We start from the raw sequence: 25160 nt of genomic DNA, 5'->3' as shown, positions 1-25160 counted from the left end.
AAATCCCTAAATCTTCTGAAAACTCGACCAAATTCCAGAAACGCCCCATAAAATCAGCACAGTTTCCCACAAAATTCAAGAAAAACCACCACAAAATTCCCTAAACCTTTTCAAAATACCACAAAATTCTTGAAAAGCCCCACCAAATTCCAGAAACATCCCACAAAATGTCCTCAATATCCAACAAAATCCCAGAAAAGTCCCACAAAATTCCCTAAATCTTCTCAAAACTCTACCAAATTCCAGAAAAATCCCACAGAATCTCCACAAATTCCCACAGAATACATGACAAATCCCTGATAATTCGTCAGTTCTCTACAGAATCTCACCAAATTCCTAAAAAGTCCCTCAAAGTTCCACAAACATCCCACAAAATCTCCCCGGAATCCAATAAAATTCCAGGAAAAATCCCACAAAATTCCCTAAATCTTCTCAAAACATGGCCAAAATCCACAAAAATCCCACCGAATCTCCACAAATTACCACAGAATACATAAAAATACCCCTGATAATTCGTCAGTTCTCTACAGAATCTCACCAAATTCCAGAAAAGTCCCTCAAAGTTCCACAAACATCCCACAAAATCTCCTCAATATACAACAAAATCCCAGAAAAATCACACAAAATTCCCTAAATCTTCTCAAAACACGACTAAATTCTAGAAAAATATCCCACCAAATCTCCACAAAATCCCACAAAATACATGAAAAATCCTTCAAGATCCCGAAATCGCCTCAATATCCCACAAAATCCCACAAAAATCCCACAAAACCTCCACAAGTTTCCACAAAATCTAAGAAAAATTCCTCAAAATTCTTCAAGTCTCCTCAAAACCACACAAAGTCCTTGAAAAGGCCCACCAAATTCCAGTAAAATCCCACAGATTCTCCACAAATTCCCACAAAATCTAAAACAAATTCCTCAAAATTCTTCAAGTCTCCTCAGAATCCCACACAATTCCATAAAAAACACACAAAATTCCAGAGAAGTCCCACAAAACTCCCTAAATCATTTCAAAACCCTACCAATTCACAGGAATGTCCCACAAAATCTCCACCAATTCCCAGAACATCCCACAAAAATCCCACAAAAATCCCTAAATCTTCTGAAAAGTCGACCAAATTCCAGAAACGCCCCATAAAATCAGCACAGTTTCCCACAAAATTCAAGAAAAAACACCACAAAATTCCCTAAATCTTCTCAAAACATGACCAAATTCTAGAAAAATATCCCACCGAATCTCCACAAATTCCCACAGAATACATGAAAAATCCCTGATAATTCGTCAGTTCTCTACAGAATCTCACCAAATTCCAGAAAAGTCCCTCGAAGTTCCAGAAATGTCCCACAAGATCTCCCCAGTATCCAATAAAATTCCAGGAAAAATCCCACAAAATTCCCTAAATCTTCCAAAAACACGACCAAATTCTAGAAAAATATCCCACCAAATCTCACAAATTCCCACAAAATACATGAAAAATCCCTCAAGATCCCTAAATCGCCTCAATATCCCACAAAATCCCACAAAAATCACACCAAACCTCCACAAGTTTCCACGAAATCTAAGAAAAATTCCTCAAAATTCTTCAAGTCTCCTCAAAACCACACAAAGTCCTTCAAAAAAACCCACCAAATTCCAGAAAAATCTTACAGAATTCCCTAAATCTTCTCAAAACTCTACCAAATTCCAGAAAAATCCCACCAAATCTCCACAAATTCCCACAGAATACATGAAAAATCCCTGATAATTCGTCAGTTCTCTACAGAATCTCACCAAATTCCAGAAAAGTCCCTCGAAGTTCCAGAAATGTCCCACAAAATCTCCCCAGTATCCAATAAAATTCCAGGAAAAATCCCACAAAATTCCCTAAATCTTCTCAAAACACAACCAAATTCTAGAAAAATATCCCACCAAATCTCCACAAATTCCCACAAAATACATGAGAAATCCCTCAAGATCCCTAAATCGCCTCAATATCCCACAAAATCACACAAAAATCACACAAAACCTCCACAAGTTTCCACAAAATCTAAGAAAAATTCCTCAAAATTCTTCAAGTCTCCTCAAAACCACACAATTCCAGAAAAACCCCACAAAATTCCAGAGAAGTCCCACAAAACTCCCTAAATCATTTCAAAACCCTACCAATTCACAGGAATGTCCCACAAAATCTCCACCAATTCCCAGAACATCCCACAAAAATCCCACAAAAATCCCTAACACTTCTGAAAACTCGACCAAATTCCAGAAACGCCCCATAAAATCAGCACAGTTTCCCACAAAATTCAAGAAAAAACACCACAAAATTCCCAAAATCTTTTCAAAATACCACAAAATTCTTGAAAAGCCCCACCAAATTCCACAAACATCCCACAAAATCTCCTCAATATCCAACAAAATTCAAGAAAAATCCCACAAAATTCTCTAAATCTTCTCAAAACACAGCCAAAATCCTCAAAAATCCCACCGAATCTCCACAAATTCCCACAGAATACATGAAAAATCCCTGATAATTCGTCAGTTCTCTACAGAATCTCACCAAATTCCAGAAAAGTCCCTCAAAGTTCCACAAACATCCCACAAAATCTCCCCAGTATCCAACAAAATTCCAGGAAAAATCCCACAAAATTCACTAAATCTTCTCAAAACACTGGCAAAATCCTCAAAAATCCCACCGAATCTCCACAAATTCCCACAGAATACATGAAAAATCCCTGATAATTCGTCAGTTCTCTACAGAATCTCACCAAATTCCAGAAAAGTCCCTCAGAGTTCCACAAACATCCCACAAAATCTCCTCAATATACAACAAAATTCAAGAAAAATCACACAAAATTCCCTAAATCTTCTCAAAACACGACCAAATTCTAGAAAAATATCCCACCAAATCTCCACAAATTCCCACAAAATACATGAAAAATCCCTCAAGATCCCTAAATCGCCTCAATATCCCAAAAAATTCCACAAAAATCCCAGAAAACCTCCACAAGTTTTCACAAAATCTAAGAAAAATTCCTCAAAATTCTTCAAGTCTCCTCAAAACCACACAATTCCAGAAAAACCCCACAAAATTCCAGAGAAGTCCCACAAAACTCCCTAAATCATTTCAAAACCCTACCAATTCACAGGAATGTCCCACAAAATCTCCACCAATTCCCAGAACATCCCACAAAAATCTCACAAAAATCCCTAAATCTTCTGAAAACTCGAACAAATTCCAGAAACGCGCCATAAAATCAGCACAGTTTCCCACAAAATTCAAGAAAAAACACCACAAAATTCCCTAAACCTTTTCAAAATACCACAAAATTCTTGAAAAGCCCCACCAAATTCCAGAAACATCCCACAAAATGTCCTCAATATCCAACAAAATCCCAGAAAAGTCCCACAAAATTCCCTAAATCTTCTCAAAACTCTACCAAAATCCACAAAAATCCCACCGAATCTCCACAAATTCCCACAGAATACATGACAAATCCCTGATAATTCGTCAGTTCTCTACAGAATCTCACCAAATTCCTAAAAAGTCCCTCAAAGTTCCACAAACATCCCACAAAATCTCCCCGGAATCCAATAAAATTCCAGGAAAAATCCCACAAAATTCCCTAAATCTTCTCAAAACACGACCAAATTCTAGAAAAATATCCCACCAAATCTCCACAAAATCCCACAAAATACATGAAAAATCCCTCAAGATCCCGAAATCGCCTCAATATCCCACAAAATCCCACAAAAATCCCACAAAACCTCCACAAGTTTCCACAAAATCTAAGAAAAATTCCTCAAAATTCTTCAAGTCTCCTCAAAACCACACAAAGTCCTTGAAAAGGCCCACCAAATTCCAGTAAAATCCCACAGATTCTCCACAAATTCCCACAAAATCTAAAACAAATTCCTCAAAATTCTTCAAGTCTCCTCAGAATCCCACACAATTCCAGAAAAAACACACAAAATTCCAGAGAAGTCCCACAAAACTCCCTAAATCATTTCAAACCCTACCAATTCACAGGAATGTCCCACAAAATCTCCACCAATTCCCAGAACATCCCACAAAAATCCCACAAAAATCCCTAAATCTTCTGAAAACTCGACCAAATTCCAGAAACGCCCCATAAAATCAGCACAGTTTCCCACAAAATTCAAGAAAAAACACCACAAAATTCCCTAAATCTTCTCAAAACACAACCAAATTCTAGAAAAATATCCCACCAAATCTCCACAAATTCCCACAAAATACATGAGAAATCCCTCAAGATCCCTAAATCGCCTCAATATCCCACAAAATCACACAAAAATCACACAAAACCTCCACAAGTTTCCACAAAATCTAAGAAAAATTCCTCAAAATTCTTCAAGTCTCCTCAAAACCACACAATTCCAGAAAAACCCCACAAAATTCCAGAGAAGTCCCACAAAACTCCCTAAATCATTTCAAAACCCTACCAATTCACAGGAATGTCCCACAAAATCTCCACCAATTCCCAGAACATCCCACAAAAATCCCACAAAAATCCCTAACACTTCTGAAAACTCGACCAAATTCCAGAAACGCCCCATAAAATCAGCACATTTTCCCACAAAATTCAAGAAAAAACACCACAAAATTCCCTAAACCTTTTCAAAATACCACAAAATTCTTGAAAAGCCCCACCAAATTCCAGAAACATCCCACAAAATGTCCTCAATATCCAACAAAATCCCAGAAAAGTCCCACAAAATTCCCTAAATCTTCTCAAAACTCTACCAAAATCCACAAAAATCCCACCGAATCTCCACAAATTCCCACAGAATACATGACAAATCCCTGATAATTCGTCAGTTCTCTACAGAATCTCACCAAATTCCTAAAAAGTCCCTCAAAGTTCCACAAACATCCCACAAAATCTCCCCGGAATCCAATAAAATTCCAGGAAAAATCCCACAAAATTCCCTAAATCTTCTCAAAACATGGCCAAAATCCACAAAAATCCCACCGAATCTCCACAAATTACCACAGAATACATAAAAATACCCCTGATAATTCGTCAGTTCTCTACAGAATCTCACCAAATTCCAGAAAAGTCCCTCAAAGTTCCACAAACATCCCACAAAATCTCCTCAATATACAACAAAATCCCAGAAAAATCACACAAAATTCCCTAAATCTTCTCAAAACACGACTAAATTCTAGAAAAATATCCCACCAAATCTCCACAAAATCCCACAAAATACATGAAAAATCCTTCAAGATCCCGAAATCGCCTCAATATCCCACAAAATCACACAAAAATCCCACAAAACCTCCACAAGTTTCCACAAAATCTAAGAAAAATTCCTCAAAATTCTTCAAGTCTCCTCAAAACCACACAAAGTCCTTGAAAAGGCCCACCAAATTCCAGTAAAATCCCACAGATTCTCCACAAATTCCCACAAAATCTAAAACAAATTCCTCAAAATTCTTCAAGTCTCCTCAGAATCCCACACATTTCCATAAAAACACACAAAATTCCAGAGAAGTCCCACAAAACTCCCTAAATCATTTCAAAACCCTACCAATTCACAGGAATGTCCCACAAAATCTCCACCAATTCCCAGAACATCCCACAAAAATCCCACAAAAATCCCTAAATCTTCTGAAAACTCGACCAAATTCCAGAAACGCCCCATAAAATCAGCACAGTTTCCCACAAAATTCAAGAAAAAACACCACAAAATTCCCTAAATCTTCTCAAAACACAACCAAATTCTAGAAAAATATCCCACCAAATCTCCACAAATTCCCACAAAATACATGAGAAATCCCTCAAGATCCCTAAATCGCCTCAATATCCCACAAAATTCCACACAAATCCCACAAAACCTCCACAAGTTTCCACAAAATCTAAGAAAAATTCCTCAAAATTCTTCAAGTCTCCTCAGAATCCCACACAATTCCAGAAAAAACACACAAAATTCCAGAGAAGTCCCACAAAACTCCCTAAATCATTTCAAAACCCTACCAATTCACAGGAATGTCCCACAAAATCTCCACCAATTCCCAGAACATCCCACAAAAATCCCACAAAAATCCCTAACACTTCTGAAAACTCGACCAAATTCCAGAAACGCCCCATAAAATCAGCACATTTTCCCACAAAATTCAAGAAAAAACACCACAAAATTCCCTAAACCTTTTCAAAATACCACAAAATTCTTGAAAAGCCCCACCAAATTCCAGAAACATCCCACAAAATGTCCTCAATATCCAACAAAATCCCAGAAAAGTCCCACAAAATTCCCTAAATCTTCTCAAAACATGGCCAAAATCCACAAAAATCCCACCGAATCTCCACAAATTCCCACAGAATACATGACAAATCCCTGATAATTCGTCAGTTCTCTACAGAATCTCACCAAATTCCTAAAAAGTCCCTCAAAGTTCCACAAACATCCCACAAAATCTCCCCGGAATCCAATAAAATTCCAGGAAAAATCCCACAAAATTCCCTAAATCTTCTCAAAACATGGCCAAAATCCACAAAAATCCCACCGAATCTCCACAAATTACCACAGAATACATAAAAATACCCCTGATAATTCGTCAGTTCTCTACAGAATCTCACCAAATTCCAGAAAAGTCCCTCAAAGTTCCACAAACATCCCACAAAATCTCCTCAATATACAACAAAATCCCAGAAAAATCACACAAAATTCCCTAAATCTTCTCAAAACACGACTAAATTCTAGAAAAATATCCCACCAAATCTCCACAAAATCCCACAAAATACATGAAAAATCCTTCAAGATCCCGAAATCGCCTCAATATCCCACAAAATCACACAAAAATCCCACAAAACCTCCACAAGTTTCCACAAAATCTAAGAAAAATTCCTCAAAATTCTTCAAGTCTCCTCAAAACTACACAAAGTCCTTGAAAAGGCCCACCAAATTCCAGTAAAATCCCACATATTCTCCACAAATTCCCACAAAATCTAAAACAAATTCCTCAAAATTCTTCAAGTCTCCTCAGAATCCCACACAATTCCATAAAAACACACAAAATTCCAGAGAAGTCCCACAAAACTCCCTAAATCATTTCAAAACCCTACCAATTCACAGGAATGTCCCACAAAATCTCCACCAATTCCCAGAACATCCCACAAAAATCCCACAAAAATCCCTAAATCTTCTGAAAACTCGACCAAATTCCAGAAACGCCCCATAAAATCAGCACAGTTTCCCACAAAATTCAAGAAAAAACACCACAAAATTCCCTAAATCTTCTCAAAACACAACCAAATTCTAGAAAAATATCCCACCAAATCTCCACAAATTCCCACAAAATACATGAGAAATCCCTCAAGATCCCTAAATCGCCTCAATATCCCACAAAATTCCACACAAATCCCACAAAACCTCCACAAGTTTCCACAAAATCTAAGAAAAATTCCTCAAAATTCTTCAAGTCTCCTCAGAATCCCACACAATTCCAGAAAAAACACACAAAATTCCAGAGAAGTCCCACAAAACTCCCTAAATCATTTCAAAACCCTACCAATTCACAGGAATGTCCCACAAAATCTCCACCAATTCCCAGAACATCCCACAAAAATCCCACAAAAATCCCTAAATCTTCTGAAAACTCGACCAAATTCCAGAAACGCCCCATAAAATCAGCACAGTTTCCCACAAAATTCAAGAAAAAACACCACAAAATTCCCTAAATCTTCTCAAAACACAACCAAATTCTAGAAAAATATCCCACCAAATCTCCACAAATTCCCACAAAATACATGAGAAATCCCTCAAGATCCCTAAATCGCCTCAATATCCCACAAAATCACACAAAAATCACACAAAACCTCCACAAGTTTCCACAAAATCTAAGAAAAATTCCTCAAAATTCTTCAAGTCTCCTCAAAACCACACAATTCCAGAAAAACCCCACAAAATTCCAGAGAAGTCCCACAAAACTCCCTAAATCATTTCAAAACCCTACCAATTCACAGGAATGTCCCACAAAATCTCCACCAATTCCCAGAACATCCCACAAAAATCCCACAAAAATCCCTAACACTTCTGAAAACTCGACCAAATTCCAGAAACGCCCCATAAAATCAGCACATTTTCCCACAAAATTCAAGAAAAAACACCACAAAATTCCCTAAACCTTTTCAAAATACCACAAAATTCTTGAAAAGCCCCACCAAATTCCAGAAACATCCCACAAAATGTCCTCAATATCCAACAAAATCCCAGAAAAGTCCCACAAAATTCCCTAAATCTTCTCAAAACATGGCCAAAATCCACAAAAATCCCACCGAATCTCCACAAATTCCCACAGAATACATGACAAATCCCTGATAATTCGTCAGTTCTCTACAGAATCTCACCAAATTCCTAAAAAGTCCCTCAAAGTTCCACAAACATCCCACAAAATCTCCCCGGAATCCAATAAAATTCCAGGAAAAATCCCACAAAATTCCCTAAATCTTCTCAAAACATGGCCAAAATCCACAAAAATCCCACCGAATCTCCACAAATTACCACAGAATACATAAAAATACCCCTGATAATTCGTCAGTTCTCTACAGAATCTCACCAAATTCCAGAAAAGTCCCTCAAAGTTCCACAAACATCCCACAAAATCTCCTCAATATACAACAAAATCCCAGAAAAATCACACAAAATTCCCTAAATCTTCTCAAAACACGACTAAATTCTAGAAAAATATCCCACCAAATCTCCAAAAAATCCCACAAAATACATGAAAAATCCTTCAAGATCCCGAAATCGCCTCAATATCCCACAAAATCACACAAAAATCCCACAAAACCTCCACAAGTTTCCACAAAATCTAAGAAAAATTCCTCAAAATTCTTCAAGTCTCCTCAAAACCACACAAAGTCCTTGAAAAGGCCCACCAAATTCCAGTAAAATCCCACAGATTCTCCACAAATTCCCACAAAATCTAAAACAAATTCCTCAAAATTCTTCAAGTCTCCTCAGAATCCCACACATTTCCATAAAAACACACAAAATTCCAGAGAAGTCCCACAAAACTCCCTAAATCATTTCAAAACCCTACCAATTCACAGGAATGTCCCACAAAATCTCCACCAATTCCCAGAACATCCCACAAAAATCCCACAAAAATCCCTAAATCTTCTGAAAACTCGACCAAATTCCAGAAACGCCCCATAAAATCAGCACAGTTTCCCACAAAATTCAAGAAAAAACACCACAAAATTCCCTAAATCTTCTCAAAACACAACCAAATTCTAGAAAAATATCCCACCAAATCTCCACAAATTCCCACAAAATACATGAGAAATCCCTCAAGATCCCTAAATCGCCTCAATATCCCACAAAATTCCACACAAATCCCACAAAACCTCCACAAGTTTCCACAAAATCTAAGAAAAATTCCTCAAAATTCTTCAAGTCTCCTCAGAATCCCACACAATTCCAGAAAAAACACACAAAATTCCAGAGAAGTCCCACAAAACTCCCTAAATCATTTCAAAACCCTACCAATTCACAGGAATGTCCCACAAAATCTCCACCAATTCCCAGAACATCCCACAAAAATCCCACAAAAATCCCTAACACTTCTGAAAACTCGACCAAATTCCAGAAACGCCCCATAAAATCAGCACAGTTTCCCACAAAATTCAAGAAAAAACACCACAAAATTCCCTAAACCTTTTCAAAATACCACAAAATTCTTGAAAAGCCCCACCAAATTCCAGAAACATCCCACAAAATGTCCTCAATATCCAACAAAATCCCAGAAAAGTCCCACAAAATTCCCTAAATCTTCTCAAAACTCTACCAAATTCCAGAAAAATCCCACAGAATCTCCACAAATTCCCACAGAATACATGACAAATCCCTGATAATTCGTCAGTTCTCTACAGAATCTCACCAAATTCCTAAAAAGTCCCTCAAAGTTCCACAAACATCCCACAAAATCTCCTCAATATACAACAAAATCCCAGAAAAATCACACAAAATTCCCTAAATCTTCTCAAAACACGACTAAATTCTAGAAAAATATCCCACCAAATCTCCACAAAATCCCACAAAATACATGAAAAATCCCTCAAGATCCCGAAATCGCCTCAATATCCCAAAAAATCCCACAAAAATCACACAAAACCTCTACAAGTTTCCACAAAATCTAAGAAAAATTCCTCAAAATTCTTCAAGTCTCCTCAAAACCACACAAAGTCCTTGAAAAGGCCCACCAAATTCCAGTAAAATCCCACAGATTCTCCACAAATTCCCACAAAATCTAAAACAAATTCCTCAAAATTCTTCAAGTCTCCTCAGAATCCCACACAATTCCATAAAAAACACACAAAATTCCAGAGAAGTCCCACAAAACTCCCTAAATCATTTCAAAACCCTACCAATTCACAGGAATGTCCCACAAAATCTCCACCAATTCCCAGAACATCCCACAAAAATCCCACAAAAATCCCTAAATCTTCTGAAAACTCGACCAAATTCCAGAAACGCCCCATAAAATCAGCACAGTTTCCCACAAAATTCAAGAAAAAACACCACAAAATTCCCTAAACCTTTTCAAAATACCACAAAATTCTTGAAAAGCCCCACCAAATTCCAGAAACATCCCACAAAATTTCCTCAATACACAACAAAATCCCAGAAAAATCACACAAAATTCCCTAAATCTTCTCAAAACACGGCCAAATTCCACAAAAATCCCACCAAATCTCCACAAATTCCCACAGAATACATGAAAAATCCCTGATAATTGGTCAGTTCTCTACAGAATCTCACCAAATTCCTAAAAAGTCCCTCAAAGTTCCACAAACATCCCACAAAATCTCCCCGGAATCCAATAAAATTCCAGGAAAAATCCCACAAAATTCACTAAATCTTCTCAAAACATGGCCAAAATCCACAAAAATCCCACCGAATCTCCACAAATTACCACAGAATACATAAAAATACCCCTGATAATTCGTCAGTTCTCTACAGAATCTCACCAAATTCCAGAAAAGTCCCTCAAAGTTCCACAAACATCCCACAAAATCTCCTCAATATACAACAAAATCCCAGAAAAATCACACAAAATTCCCTAAATCTTCTCAAAACACGACTAAATTCTAGAAAAATATCCCACCAAATCTCCACAAAATCCCACAAAATACATGAAAAATCCTTCAAGATCCCGAAATCGCCTCAATATCCCACAAAATCACACAAAAATCCCACAAAACCTCCACAAGTTTCCACAAAATCTAAGAAAAATTCCTCAAAATTCTTCAAGTCTCCTCAAAACCACACAAAGTCCTTGAAAAGGCCCACCAAATTCCAGTAAAATCCCACAGATTCTCCACAAATTCCCACAAAATCTAAAACAAATTCCTCAAAATTCTTCAAGTCTCCTCAGAATCCCACACAATTCCATAAAAACACACAAAATTCCAGAGAAGTCCCACAAAACTCCCTAAATCATTTCAAAACCCTACCAATTCACAGGAATGTCCCACAAAATCTCCACCAATTCCCAGAACATCCCACAAAAATCCCACAAAAATCCCTAAATCTTCTGAAAACTCGACCAAATTCCAGAAACGCCCCATAAAATCAGCACAGTTTCCCACAAAATTCAAGAAAAAACACCACAAAATTCCCTAAATCTTCTCAAAACACAACCAAATTCTAGAAAAATATCCCACCAAATCTCCACAAATTCCCACAAAATACATGAGAAATCCCTCAAGATCCCTAAATCGCCTCAATATCCCACAAAATTCCACACAAATCCCACAAAACCTCCACAAGTTTCCACAAAATCTAAGAAAAATTCCTCAAAATTCTTCAAGTCTCCTCAGAATCCCACACAATTCCAGAAAAAACACACAAAATTCCAGAGAAGTCCCACAAAACTCCCTAAATCATTTCAAAACCCTACCAATTCACAGGAATGTCCCACAAAATCTCCACCAATTCCCAGAACATCCCACAAAAATCTCACAAAAATCCCTAAATCTTCTGAAAACTCGACCAAATTCCAGAAACGCCCCATAAAATCAGCACAGTTTCCCACAAAATTCAAGAAAAAACACCACAAAATTCCCTAAATCTTCTCAAAACACAACCAAATTCTAGAAAAATATCCCACCAAATCTCCACAAATTCCCACAAAATACATGAGAAATCCCTCAAGATCCCTAAATCGCCTCAATATCCCACAAAATCACACAAAAATCACACAAAACCTCCACAAGTTTCCACAAAATCTAAGAAAAATTCCTCAAAATTCTTCAAGTCTCCTCAAAACCACACAATTCCAGAAAAACCCCACAAAATTCCAGAGAAGTCCCACAAAACTCCCTAAATCATTTCAAAACCCTACCAATTCACAGGAATGTCCCACAAAATCTCCACCAATTCCCAGAACATCCCACAAAAATCCCACAAAAATCCCTAACACTTCTGAAAACTCGACCAAATTCCAGAAACGCCCCATAAAATCAGCACATTTTCCCACAAAATTCAAGAAAAAACACCACAAAATTCCCTAAACCTTTTCAAAATACCACAAAATTCTTGAAAAGCCCCACCAAATTCCAGAAACATCCCACAAAATGTCCTCAATATCCAACAAAATCCCAGAAAAGTCCCACAAAATTCCCTAAATCTTCTCAAAACATGGCCAAAATCCACAAAAATCCCACCGAATCTCCACAAATTCCCACAGAATACATGACAAATCCCTGATAATTTGTCAGTTCTCTACAGAATCTCACCAAATTCCTAAAAAGTCCCTCAAAGTTCCACAAACATCCCACAAAATCTCCCCGGAATCCAATAAAATTCCAGGAAAAATCCCACAAAATTCCCTAAATCTTCTCAAAACATGGCCAAAATCCACAAAAATCCCACCGAATCTCCACAAATTACCACAGAATACATAAAAATACCCCTGATAATTCGTCAGTTCTCTACAGAATCTCACCAAATTCCAGAAAAGTCCCTCAAAGTTCCACAAACAACCCACAAAATCTCCTCAATATACAACAAAATCCCAGAAAAATCACACAAAATTCCCTAAATCTTCTCAAAACACGACTAAATTCTAGAAAAATATCCCACCAAATCTCCACAAAATCCCACAAAATACATGAAAAATCCTTCAAGATCCCGAAATCGCCTCAATATCCCACAAAATCACACAAAAATCCCACAAAACCTCCACAAGTTTCCACAAAATCTAAGAAAAATTCCTCAAAATTCTTCAAGTCTCCTCAAAACCACACAAAGTCCTTGAAAAGGCCCACCAAATTCCAGTAAAATCCCACAGATTCTCCACAAATTCCCACAAAATCTAAAACAAATTCCTCAAAATTCTTCAAGTCTCCTCAGAATCCCACACAATTCCATAAAAACACACAAAATTCCAGAGAAGTCCCACAAAACTCCCTAAATCATTTCAAAACCCTACCAATTCACAGGAATGTCCCACAAAATCTCCACCAATTCCCAGAACATCCCACAAAAATCCCACAAAAATCCCTAAATCTTCTGAAAACTCGACCAAATTCCAGAAACGCCCCATAAAATCAGCACAGTTTCCCACAAAATTCAAGAAAAAACACCACAAAATTCCCTAAATCTTCTCAAAACACAACCAAATTCTAGAAAAATATCCCACCAAATCTCCACAAATTCCCACAAAATACATGAGAAATCCCTCAAGATCCCTAAATCGCCTCAATATCCCACAAAATTCCACACAAATCCCACAAAACCTCCACAAGTTTCCACAAAATCTAAGAAAAATTCCTCAAAATTCTTCAAGTCTCCTCAGAATCCCACACAATTCCAGAAAAAACACACAAAATTCCAGAGAAGTCCCACAAAACTCCCTAAATCATTTCAAAACCCTACCAATTCACAGGAATGTCCCACAAAATCTCCACCAATTCCCAGAACATCCCACAAAAATCCCACAAAAATCCCTAAATCTTCTGAAAACTCGACCAAATTCCAGAAACGCCCCATAAAATCAGCACAGTTTCCCACAAAATTCAAGAAAAAACACCACAAAATTCCCTAAATCTTCTCAAAACACAACCAAATTCTAGAAAAATATCCCACCAAATCTCCACAAATTCCCACAAAATACATGAGAAATCCCTCAAGATCCCTAAATCGCCTCAATATCCCACAAAATCACACAAAAATCACACAAAACCTCCACAAGTTTCCACAAAATCTAAGAAAAATTCCTCAAAATTCTTCGTCTCCTCAAAACCACACAATTCCAGAAAAACCCCACAAAATTCCAGAGAAGTCCCACAAAACTCCCTAAATCATTTCAAAACCCTACCAATTCACAGGAATGTCCCACAAAATCTCCACCAATTCCCAGAACATCCCACAAAAATCCCACAAAAATCCCTAACACTTCTGAAAACTCGACCAAATTCCAGAAACGCCCCATAAAATCAGCACATTTTCCCACAAAATTCAAGAAAAAACACCACAAAATTCCCTAAACCTTTTCAAAATACCACAAAATTCTTGAAAAGCCCCACCAAATTCCAGAAACATCCCACAAAATGTCCTCAATATCCAACAAAATCCCAGAAAAGTCCCACAAAATTCCCTAAATCTTCTCAAAACATGGCCAAAATCCACAAAAATCCCACCGAATCTCCACAAATTCCCACAGAATACATGACAAATCCCTGATAATTCGTCAGTTCTCTACAGAATCTCACCAAATTCCTAAAAAGTCCCTCAAAGTTCCACAAACATCCCACAAAATCTCCCCGGAATCCAATAAAATTCCAGGAAAAATCCCACAAAATTCCCTAAATCTTCTCAAAACATGGCCAAAATCCACAAAAATCCCACCGAATCTCCACAAATTACCACAGAATACATAAAAATACCCCTGATAATTCGTCAGTTCTCTACAGAATCTCACCAAATTCCAGAAAAGTCCCTCAAAGTTCCACAAACATCCCACAAAATCTCCTCAATATACAACAAAATCCCAGAAAAATCACACAAAATTCCCTAAATCTTCTCAAAACACGACTAAATTCTAGAAAAATATCCCACCAAATCTCCACAAAATCCCACAAAATACATGAAAAATCCTTCAAGATCCCGAAATCGCCTCAATATCCCACAAAATCACACAAAAATCCCACAAAACCTCCACAAGTTTCCACAAAATCTAAGAAAAATTCCTCAAAATTCTTCAAGTCTCCTCAAAACCACACAAAGTCCTTGAAAAGGCCCACCAAATTCCAGTAAAATCCCACAGATTCTCCACAAATTCCCACAAAATCTAAAACAAATTCCTCAAAATTCTTCAAGTCTCCTCAGAATCCCACACATTTCCATAAAAACACACAAAATTCCAGAGAAGTCCCACAAAACTCCCTAAATCATTTCAAAACCCTACCAATTCACAGGAATGTCCCACAAAATCTCCACCAATTCCCAGAACATCCCACAAAAATCCCACAAAAATCCCTAAATCTTCTGAAAACTCGACCAAATTCCAGAAACGCCCCATAAAATCAGCACAGTTTCCCACAAAATTCAAGAAAAAACACCACAAAATTCCCTAAATCTTCTCAAAACACAACCAAATTCTAGAAAAATATCCCACCAAATCTCCACAAATTCCCACAAAATACATGAGAAATCCCTCAAGATCCCTAAATCGCCTCAATATCCCACAAAATTCCACACAAATCCCACAAAACCTCCACAAGTTTCCACAAAATCTAAGAAAAATTCCTCAAAATTCTTCAAGTCTCCTCAGAATCCCACACAATTCCAGAAAAAACACACAAAATTCCAGAGAAGTCCCACAAAACTCCCTAAATCATTTCAAAACCCTACCAATTCACAGGAATGTCCCACAAAATCTCCACCAATTCCCAGAACATCCCACAAAAATCCCACAAAAATCCCTAACACTTCTGAAAACTCGACCAAATTCCAGAAACGCCCCATAAAATCAGCACAGTTTCCCACAAAATTCAAGAAAAAACACCACAAAATTCCCTAAACCTTTTCAAAATACCACAAAATTCTTGAAAAGCCCCACCAAATTCCAGAAACATCCCACAAAATGTCCTCAATATCCAACAAAATCCCAGAAAAGTCCCACAAAATTCCCTAAATCTTCTCAAAACTCTACCAAATTCCAGAAAAATCCCACCGAATCTCCACAAATTCCCACAGAATACATGACAAATCCCTGATAATTCGTCAGTTCTCTACAGAATCTCACCAAATTCCTAAAAAGTCCCTCAAAGTTCCACAAACATCCCACAAAATCTCCTCAATATACAACAAAATCCCAGAAAAATCACACAAAATTCCCTAAATCTTCTCAAAACACGACTAAATTCTAGAAAAATATCCCACCAAATCTCCACAAAATCCCACAAAATACATGAAAAATCCCTCAAGATCCCGAAATCGCCTCAATATCCCACAAAATCCCACAAAAATCACACAAAACCTCTACAAGTTTCCACAAAATCTAAGAAAAATTCCTCAAAATTCTTCAAGTCTCCTCAAAACCACACAAAGTCCTTGAAAAGGCCCACCAAATTCCAGTAAAATCCCACAGATTCTCCACAAATTCCCACAAAATCTAAAACAAATTCCTCAAAATTCTTCAAGTCTCCTCAGAATCCCACACAATTCCATAAAAAACACACAAAATTCCAGAGAAGTCCCACAAAACTCCCTAAATCATTTCAAAACCCTACCAATTCACAGGAATGTCCCACAAAATCTCCACCAATTCCCAGAACATCCCACAAAAATCCCACAAAAATCCCTAAATCTTCTGAAAACTCGACCAAATTCCAGAAACGCCCCATAAAATCAGCAGAGTTTCCCACAAAATTCAAGAAAAAACACCACAAAATTCCCTAAACCTTTTCAAAATACCACAAAATTCTTGAAAAGCCCCACCAAATTCCAGAAACATCCCACAAAATTTCCTCAATACCCAACAAAATCCCAGAAAAATCACACAAAATTCCCTAAATCTTCTCAAAACACGGCCAAAATCCACAAAAATCCCACCAAATCTCCACAAATTCCCACAGAATACATGAAAAATCCCTGATAATTGGTCAGTTCTCTACAGAATCTCACCAAATTCCTAAAAAGTCCCTCAAAGTTTCACAAACATCCCACAAAATCTCCTCAATATCCCACAAAATTCAAGAAAAATCACACAAAATTCCCTAAATCTTCTCAAAACACAACCAAATTCTAGAAAAATATCCCACCAAATCTCCACAAAATCCCACAAAATACATGAAAAATCCCTCAAGATCCCTAAATCGCCTCAATATCCCAAAAAATTCCACAAAAATCACACAAAACCTCCACAAGTTTCCACAAAATCTAAGAAAAATTCCTCAAAAGTCTTCAAGTCTCCTCAAAACCACACAAAGTCCTTGAAAAGGCCCACCAAATTCCAGTAAAATCCCACAGATTCTCCACAAATTCCCACAAAATCTAAAACAAATTCCTCAAAATTCTTCAAGTCTCCTCAGAATCCCACACAATTCCATAAAAACCCCACAAAATTCCAGAGAAGTCCCACAAAACTCCCTAAATCATTTCAAAACCCTACCAATTCACAGGAATGTCCCACAAAATCTCCACCAATTCCCAGAACATCCCACAGAAATCTCACAAAAATCCCTAAATCTTCTGAAAACTCGACCAAATTCCAGAAACGCCCCATAAAATCAGCACAGTTTCCCACAAAATTCAAGAAAAAACACCACAAAATTCCCTAAATCTTCTCAAAACACAACCAAATTCTAGAAAAATATCCCACCAAATCTCCACAAATTCCCACAAAATACATGAGAAATCCCTCAAGATCCCTAAATCGCCTCAATATCCCACAAAATCACACAAAAATCCCACAAAACCTCCACAAGTTTCCACAAAATCTAAGAAAAATTCCTCAAAATTCTTCAAGTCTCCTCAAAACCACACAATTCCAGAAAAACCCCACAAAATTCCAGAGAAGTCCCACAAAACTCCCTAAATCATTTCAAAACCCTACCAATTCACAGGAATGTCCCACAAAATCTCCACCAATTCCCAGAACATCCCACAAAAATCTCACAAAAATCCCTAAATCTTCTGAAAACTCGACCAAATTCCAGAAACGCCCCATAAAATCAGCACAGTTTCCCACAAAATTCAAGAAAAAACACCACAAAATTCCCTAAATCTTCTCAAAACACAACCAAATTCTAGAAAAATATCCCACCAAATCTCCACAAATTCCCACAAAATACATGAGAAATCCCTCAAGATCCCTAAATCGCCTCAATATCCCACAAAATCACACAAAAATCCCACAAAACCTCCACAAGTTTCCACAAAATCTAAGAAAAATTCCTCAAAATTCTTCAAGTCTCCTCAAAACCACACAATTCCAGAAAAACCCCACAAAATTCCAGAGAAGTCCCACAAAACTCCCTAAATCATTTCAAAACCCTACCAATTCACAGGAATGTCCCACAAAATCTCCACCAATTCCCAGAACATCCCACAAAAATCTCACAAAAATCCCTAAATCTTCTGAAAACTCGACCAAATTCCAGAAACGCCCCATAAAATCAGCACAGTTTCCCACAAAATTCAAGAAAAAACACCACAAAATTCCCTAAATCTTCTCAAAACACAACCAAATTCTAGAAAAATATCCCACCAAATCTCCACAAATTCCCACAAAATACATGAGAAATCCCTCAAGATCCCTAAATCGCCTCAATATCCCACAAAATCACACAAAAATCCCACAAAACCTCCACAAGTTTCCACAAAATCTAAGAAAAATTCCTCAAAATTCTTCAAGTCTCCTCAAAACCACACAATTCCAGAAAAACCCCACAAAATTCCAGAGAAGTCCCACAAAACTCCCTAAATCATTTCAAAACCCTACCAATTCACAGGAATGTCCCACAAAATCTCCACCAATTCCCAGAACATCCCACAAAAATCTCACAAAAATCCCTAAATCTTCTGAAAACTCGACCAAATTCCAGAAACGCCCCATAAAATCAGCACAGTTTCCCACAAAATTCAAGAAAAAACACCACAAAATTCCCTAAACCTTTTCAAAATACCACAAAATTCTTGAAAAGCCCCACCAAATTCCAGAAACATCCCACAAAATGTCCTCAATATCCAACAAAATCCCAGAAAAGTCCCACAAAATTCCCTAAATCTTCTCAAAACATGGCCAAAATCCACAAAAATCCCACCGAATCTCCACAAATTCCCACAGAATACATGACAAATCCCTGATAATTCGTCAGTTCTCTACAGAATCTCACCAAATTCCTAAAAAGTCCCTCAAAGTTCCACAAACATCCCACAAAATCTCCCCGGAATCCAATAAAATTCCAGGAAAAATCCCACAAAATTCCCTAAATCTTCTCAAAACATGGCCAAAATCCACAAAAATCCCACCGAATCTCCACAAATTCCCACAGAATACATGAAAATACCCCTGATAATTCGTCAGTTCTCTACAGAATCTCACCAAATTCCAGAAAAGTCCCTCAAAGTTCCACAAACATCCCACAAAATCTCCTCAATATACAACAAAATCCCAGAAAAATCACACAAAATTCCCTAAATCTTCTCAAAACACGACTAAATTCTAGAAAAATATCCCACCAAATCTCCACAAAATCCCACAAAATACATGAAAAATCCCTCAAGATCCCGAAATCGCCTCAATATCCCACAAAATCCCACAAAAATCCCACAAAACCTCCACAAGTTTCCACAAAATCTAAGAAAAATTCCTCAAAATTCTTCAAGTCTCCTCAAAACCACACAAAGTCCTTGAAAAGGCCCACCAAATTCCAGTAAAATCCCACAGATTCTCCACAAATTCCCACAAAATCTAAAACAAATTCCTCAAAATTCTTCAAGTCTCCTCAGAATCCCACACAATTCCAGAAAAAACACACAAAATTCCAGAGAAGTCCCACAAAACTCCCTAAATCATTTCAAAACCCTACCAATTCACAGGAATGTCCCACAAAATCTCCACCAATTCCCAGAACATCCCACAAAAATCCCACAAAAATCCCTAAATCTTCTGAAAACTCGACCAAATTCCAGAAACGCCCCATAAAATCAGCACAGTTTCCCACAAAATTCAAGAAAAAACACCACAAAATTCCCTAAATCTTCTCAAAACACAACCAAATTCTAGAAAAATATCCCACCAAATCTCCACAAAATCCCACAAAATACATGAGAAATCCCTCAAGATCCCTAAATCGCCTCAATATCCCACAAAATCACACAAAAATCACACAAAACCTCCACAAGTTTCCACACAATCTAAGAAAAATTCCTCAAAATTCTTCAAGTCTCCTCAAAACCACACAATTCCAGAAAAACCCCACAAAATTCCAGAGAAGTCCCACAAAACTCCCTAAATCATTTCAAAACCCTACCAATTCACAGGAATGTCCCACAAAATCTCCACCAATTCCCAGAACATCCCACAAAAATCTCACAAAAATCCCTAAATCTTCTGAAAACTCGACCAAATTCCAGAAACGCCCCATAAAATCAGCACAGTTTCCCACAAAATTCAAGAAAAAACACCACAAAATTCCCTAAATCTTCTCAAAACACAACCAAATTCTAGAAAAATATCCCACCAAATCTCCACAAATTCCCACAAAATACATGAGAAATCCCTCAAGATCCCTAAATCGCCTCAATATCCCACAAAATCACACAAAAATCCCACAAAACCTCCACAAGTTTCCACAAAATCTAAGAAAAATTCCTCAAAATTCTTCAAGTCTCCTCAAAACCACACAATTCCAGAAAAACCCCACAAAATTCCAGAGAAGTCCCACAAAACTCCCTAAATCATTTCAAAACCCTACCAATTCACAGGAATGTCCCACAAAATCTCCACCAATTCCCAGAACATCCCACAAAAATCTCACAAAAATCCCTAAATCTTCTGAAAACTCGACCAAATTCCAGAAACGCCCCATAAAATCAGCACAGTTTCCCACAAAATTCAAGAAAAAACACCACAAAATTCCCTAAACCTTTTCAAAATACCACAAAATTCTTGAAAAGCCCCACCAAATTCCAGAAACATCCCACAAAATGTCCTCAATATCCAACAAAATCCCAGAAAAGTCCCACAAAATTCCCTAAATCTTCTCAAAACACGGCCAAAATCCACAAAAATCCCACAGAATCTCCACAAATTCCCACAGAATACATGACAAATCCCTGATAATTCGTCAGTTCTCTACAGAATCTCACCAAATTCCTAAAAAGTCCCTCAAAGTTCCACAAACATCCCACAAAATCTCCCCGGAATCCAATAAAATTCCAGGAAAAATCCCACAAAATTCCCTAAATCTTCTCAAAACATGGCCAAAATCCACAAAAATCCCAACGAATCTCCACAAATTCCCACAGAATACATGAAAATACCCCTGATAATTCGTCAGTTCTCTACAGAATCTCACCAAATTCCAGAAAAGTCCCTCAAAGTTCCACAAACATCCCACAAAATCTCCTCAATATACAACAAAATCCCAGAAAAATCACACAAAATTCCCTAAATCTTCTCAAAACACGACTAAATTCTAGAAAAATATCCCACCAAATCTCCACAAAATCCCACAAAATACATGAAAAATCCCTCAAGATCCCGAAATCGCCTCAATATCCCACAAAATCCCACAAAAATCACACAAAACCTCCACAAGTTTCCACAAAATCTAAGAAAAATTCCTCAAAATTCTTCAAGTCTCCTCAAAACCACACAAAGTCCTTGAAAAGGCCCACCAAATTCCAGTAAAATCCCACAGATTCTCCACAAATTCCCACAAAATCTAAAACAAATTCCTCAAAATTCTTCAAGTCTCCTCAGAATCCCACACAATTCCATAAAAAACACACAAAATTCCAGAGAAGTCCCACAAAACTCCCTAAATCATTTCAAAACCCTACCAATTCACAGGAATGTCCCACAAAATCTCCACCAATTCCCAGAACATCCCACAAAAATCCCACAAAAATCCCTAAATCTTCTGAAAACTCGACCAAATTCCAGAAACGCCCCATAAAATCAGCAGTTTCCCACAAAATTCAAGAAAAAACACCACAAAATTCCCTAAATCTTCTCAAAACACAACCAAATTCTAGAAAAATATCCCACCAAATCTCCACAAATTCCCACAAAATACATGAGAAATCCCTCAAGATCCCTAAATCGCCTCAATATCCCACAAAATCACACAAAAATCACACAAAACCTCCACAAGTTTCCACAAAATCTAAGAAAAATTCCTCAAAATTCTTCAAGTCTCCTCAAAACCACACAATTCCAGAAAAACCCCACAAAATTCCAGAGAAGTCCCACAAAACTCCCTAAATCATTTCAAAACCCTACCAATTCACAGGAATGTCCCACAAAATCTCCACCAATTCCCAGAACATCCCACAAAAATCTCACAAAAATCCCTAAATCTTCTGAAAACTCGACCAAATTCCAGAAACGCCCCATAAAATCAGCACATTTTCCCACAAAATTCAAGAAAAAACACCACAAAATTCCCTAAACCTTTTCAAAATACCACAAAATTCTTGAAAAGCCCCACCAAATTCCAGAAACATCCCACAAAATGTCCTCAATATCCAACAAAATCCCAGAAAAGTCCCACAAAATTCCCTAAATCTTCTCAAAACATGGCCAAAATCCACAAAAATCCCACCGAATCTCCACAAATTCCCACAGAATACATGACAAATCCCTGATAATTCGTCAGTTCTCTACAGAATCTCACCAAATTCCTAAAAAGTCCCTCAAAGTTCCACAAACATCCCACAAAATCTCCCCGGAATCCAATAAAATTCCAGGAAAAATCCCACAAAATTCCCTAAATCTTCTCAAAACATGGCCAAAATCCACAAAAATCCCACCGAATCTCCACAAATTACCACAGAATACATAAAAATACCCCTGATAATTCGTCAGTTCTCTACAGAATCTCACCAAATTCCAGAAAAGTCCCTCAAAGTTCCACAAACATCCCACAAAATCTCCTCAATATACAACAAAATCCCAGAAAAATCACACAAAATTCCCTAAATCTTCTCAAAACACGACTAAATTCTAGAAAAATATCCCACCAAATCTCCACAAAATCCCACAAAATACATGAAAAATCCTTCAAGATCCCGAAATCGCCTCAATATCCCACAAAATCCCACAAAAATCCCACAAAACCTCCACAAGTTTCCACAAAATCTAAGAAAAATTCCTCAAAATTCTTCAAGTCTCCTCAAAACCACACAAAGTCCTTGAAAAGGCCCACCAAATTCCAGTAAAATCCCACAGATTCTCCACAAATTCCCACAAAATCTAAAACAAATTCCTCAAAATTCTTCAAGTCTCCTCAGAATCCCACACAATTCCATAAAAAACACACAAAATTCCAGAGAAGTCCCACAAAACTCCCTAAATCATTTCAAAACCCTACCAATTCACAGGAATGTCCCACAAAATCTCCACCAATTCCCAGAACATCCCACAAAAATCCCACAAAAATCCCTAAATCTTCTGAAAACTCGACCAAATTCCAGAAACGCCCCATAAAATCAGCAGAGTTTCCCACAAAATTCAAGAAAAAACACCACAAAATTCCCTAAATCTTTTCAAAATACCACAAAATTCTTGAAAAGCCCCACCAAATTCCAGAAACATCCCACAAAATTTCCTCAATACACAACAAAATCCCAGAAAAATCACACAAAATTCCCTAAATCTTCTCAAAACACGGCCAAAATCCACAAAAATCCCACCAAATCTCCACAAATTCCCACAGAATACATGAAAAATCCCTGATAATTGGTCAGTTCTCTACAGAATCTCACCAAATTCCTAAAAAGTCCCTCAAAGTTTCACAAACATCCCACAAAATCTCCTCAATATCCCACAAAATCCCAGAAAAATCCCACAAAATTCCCTAAATCTTCTCAAAACACGACTAAATTCTAGAAAAATATCCCACCAAATCTCCACAAAATCCCACAAAATACATGAAAAATCCCTCAAGATCCCGAAATCGCCTCAATATCCCACAAAATCCCACAAAAATCACACAAAACCTCCACAAGTTTCCACAAAATCTAAGAAAAATTCCTCAAAATTCTTCAAGTCTCCTCAAAACCACACAAAGTCCTTGAAAAGGCCCACCAAATTCCAGTAAAATCCCACAGATTCTCCACAAATTCCCACAAAATCTAAAACAAATTCCTCAAAATTCTTCAAGTCTCCTCAGAATCCCACACAATTCCAGAAAAAACACACAAAATTCCAGAGAAGTCCCACAAAACTCCCTAAATCATTTCAAAACCCTACCAATTCACAGGAATGTCCCACAAAATCTCCACCAATTCCCAGAACATCCCACAAAAATCCCACAAAAATCCCTAAATCTTCTGAAAACTCGACCAAATTCCAGAAACGCCCCATAAAATCAGCACAGTTTCCCACAAAATTCAAGAAAAAACACCACAAAATTCCCTAAATCTTCTCAAAATACCACAAAATTCTTGAAAAGCCCCACCAAATTCCAGAAACATCCCACAAAATTTCCTCAATACACAACAAAATCCCAGAAAAATCACACAAAATTCCCTAAATCTTCTCAAAACACGGCCAAAATCCACAAAAATCCCACCAAATCTCCACAAATTCCCACAGAATACATGAAAAATCCCTGATAATTGGTCAGTTCTCTACAGAATCTCACCAAATTCCTAAAAAGTCCCTCAAAGTTTCACAAACATCCCACAAAATCTCCTCAATATCCCACAAAATTCAAGAAAAATCACACAAAATTCCCTAAATCTTCTCAAAACACGACTAAATTCTAGAAAAATATCCCACCAAATCTCCACAAAATCCCACAAAATACATGAAAAATCCCTCAAGATCCCGAAATCGCCTCAATATCCCACAAAATCCCACAAAAATCACACAAAACCTCCACAAGTTTCCACAAAATCTAAGAAAAATTCCTCAAAATTCTTCAAGTCTCCTCAAAACCACACAAAGTCCTTGAAAAGGCCCACCAAA

The sequence above is a fragment of the Cyanistes caeruleus genome, chromosome 4 (assembly GCF_971803275.1).
Source record: "Cyanistes caeruleus chromosome 4, bCyaCae1.hap1.1, whole genome shotgun sequence".
NCBI lineage: Eukaryota > Metazoa > Chordata > Aves > Passeriformes > Paridae > Cyanistes > Cyanistes caeruleus.
The sequence above is the reverse complement of the archived record's forward strand: the minus strand, read 5'-3'. Positions refer to the sequence as shown.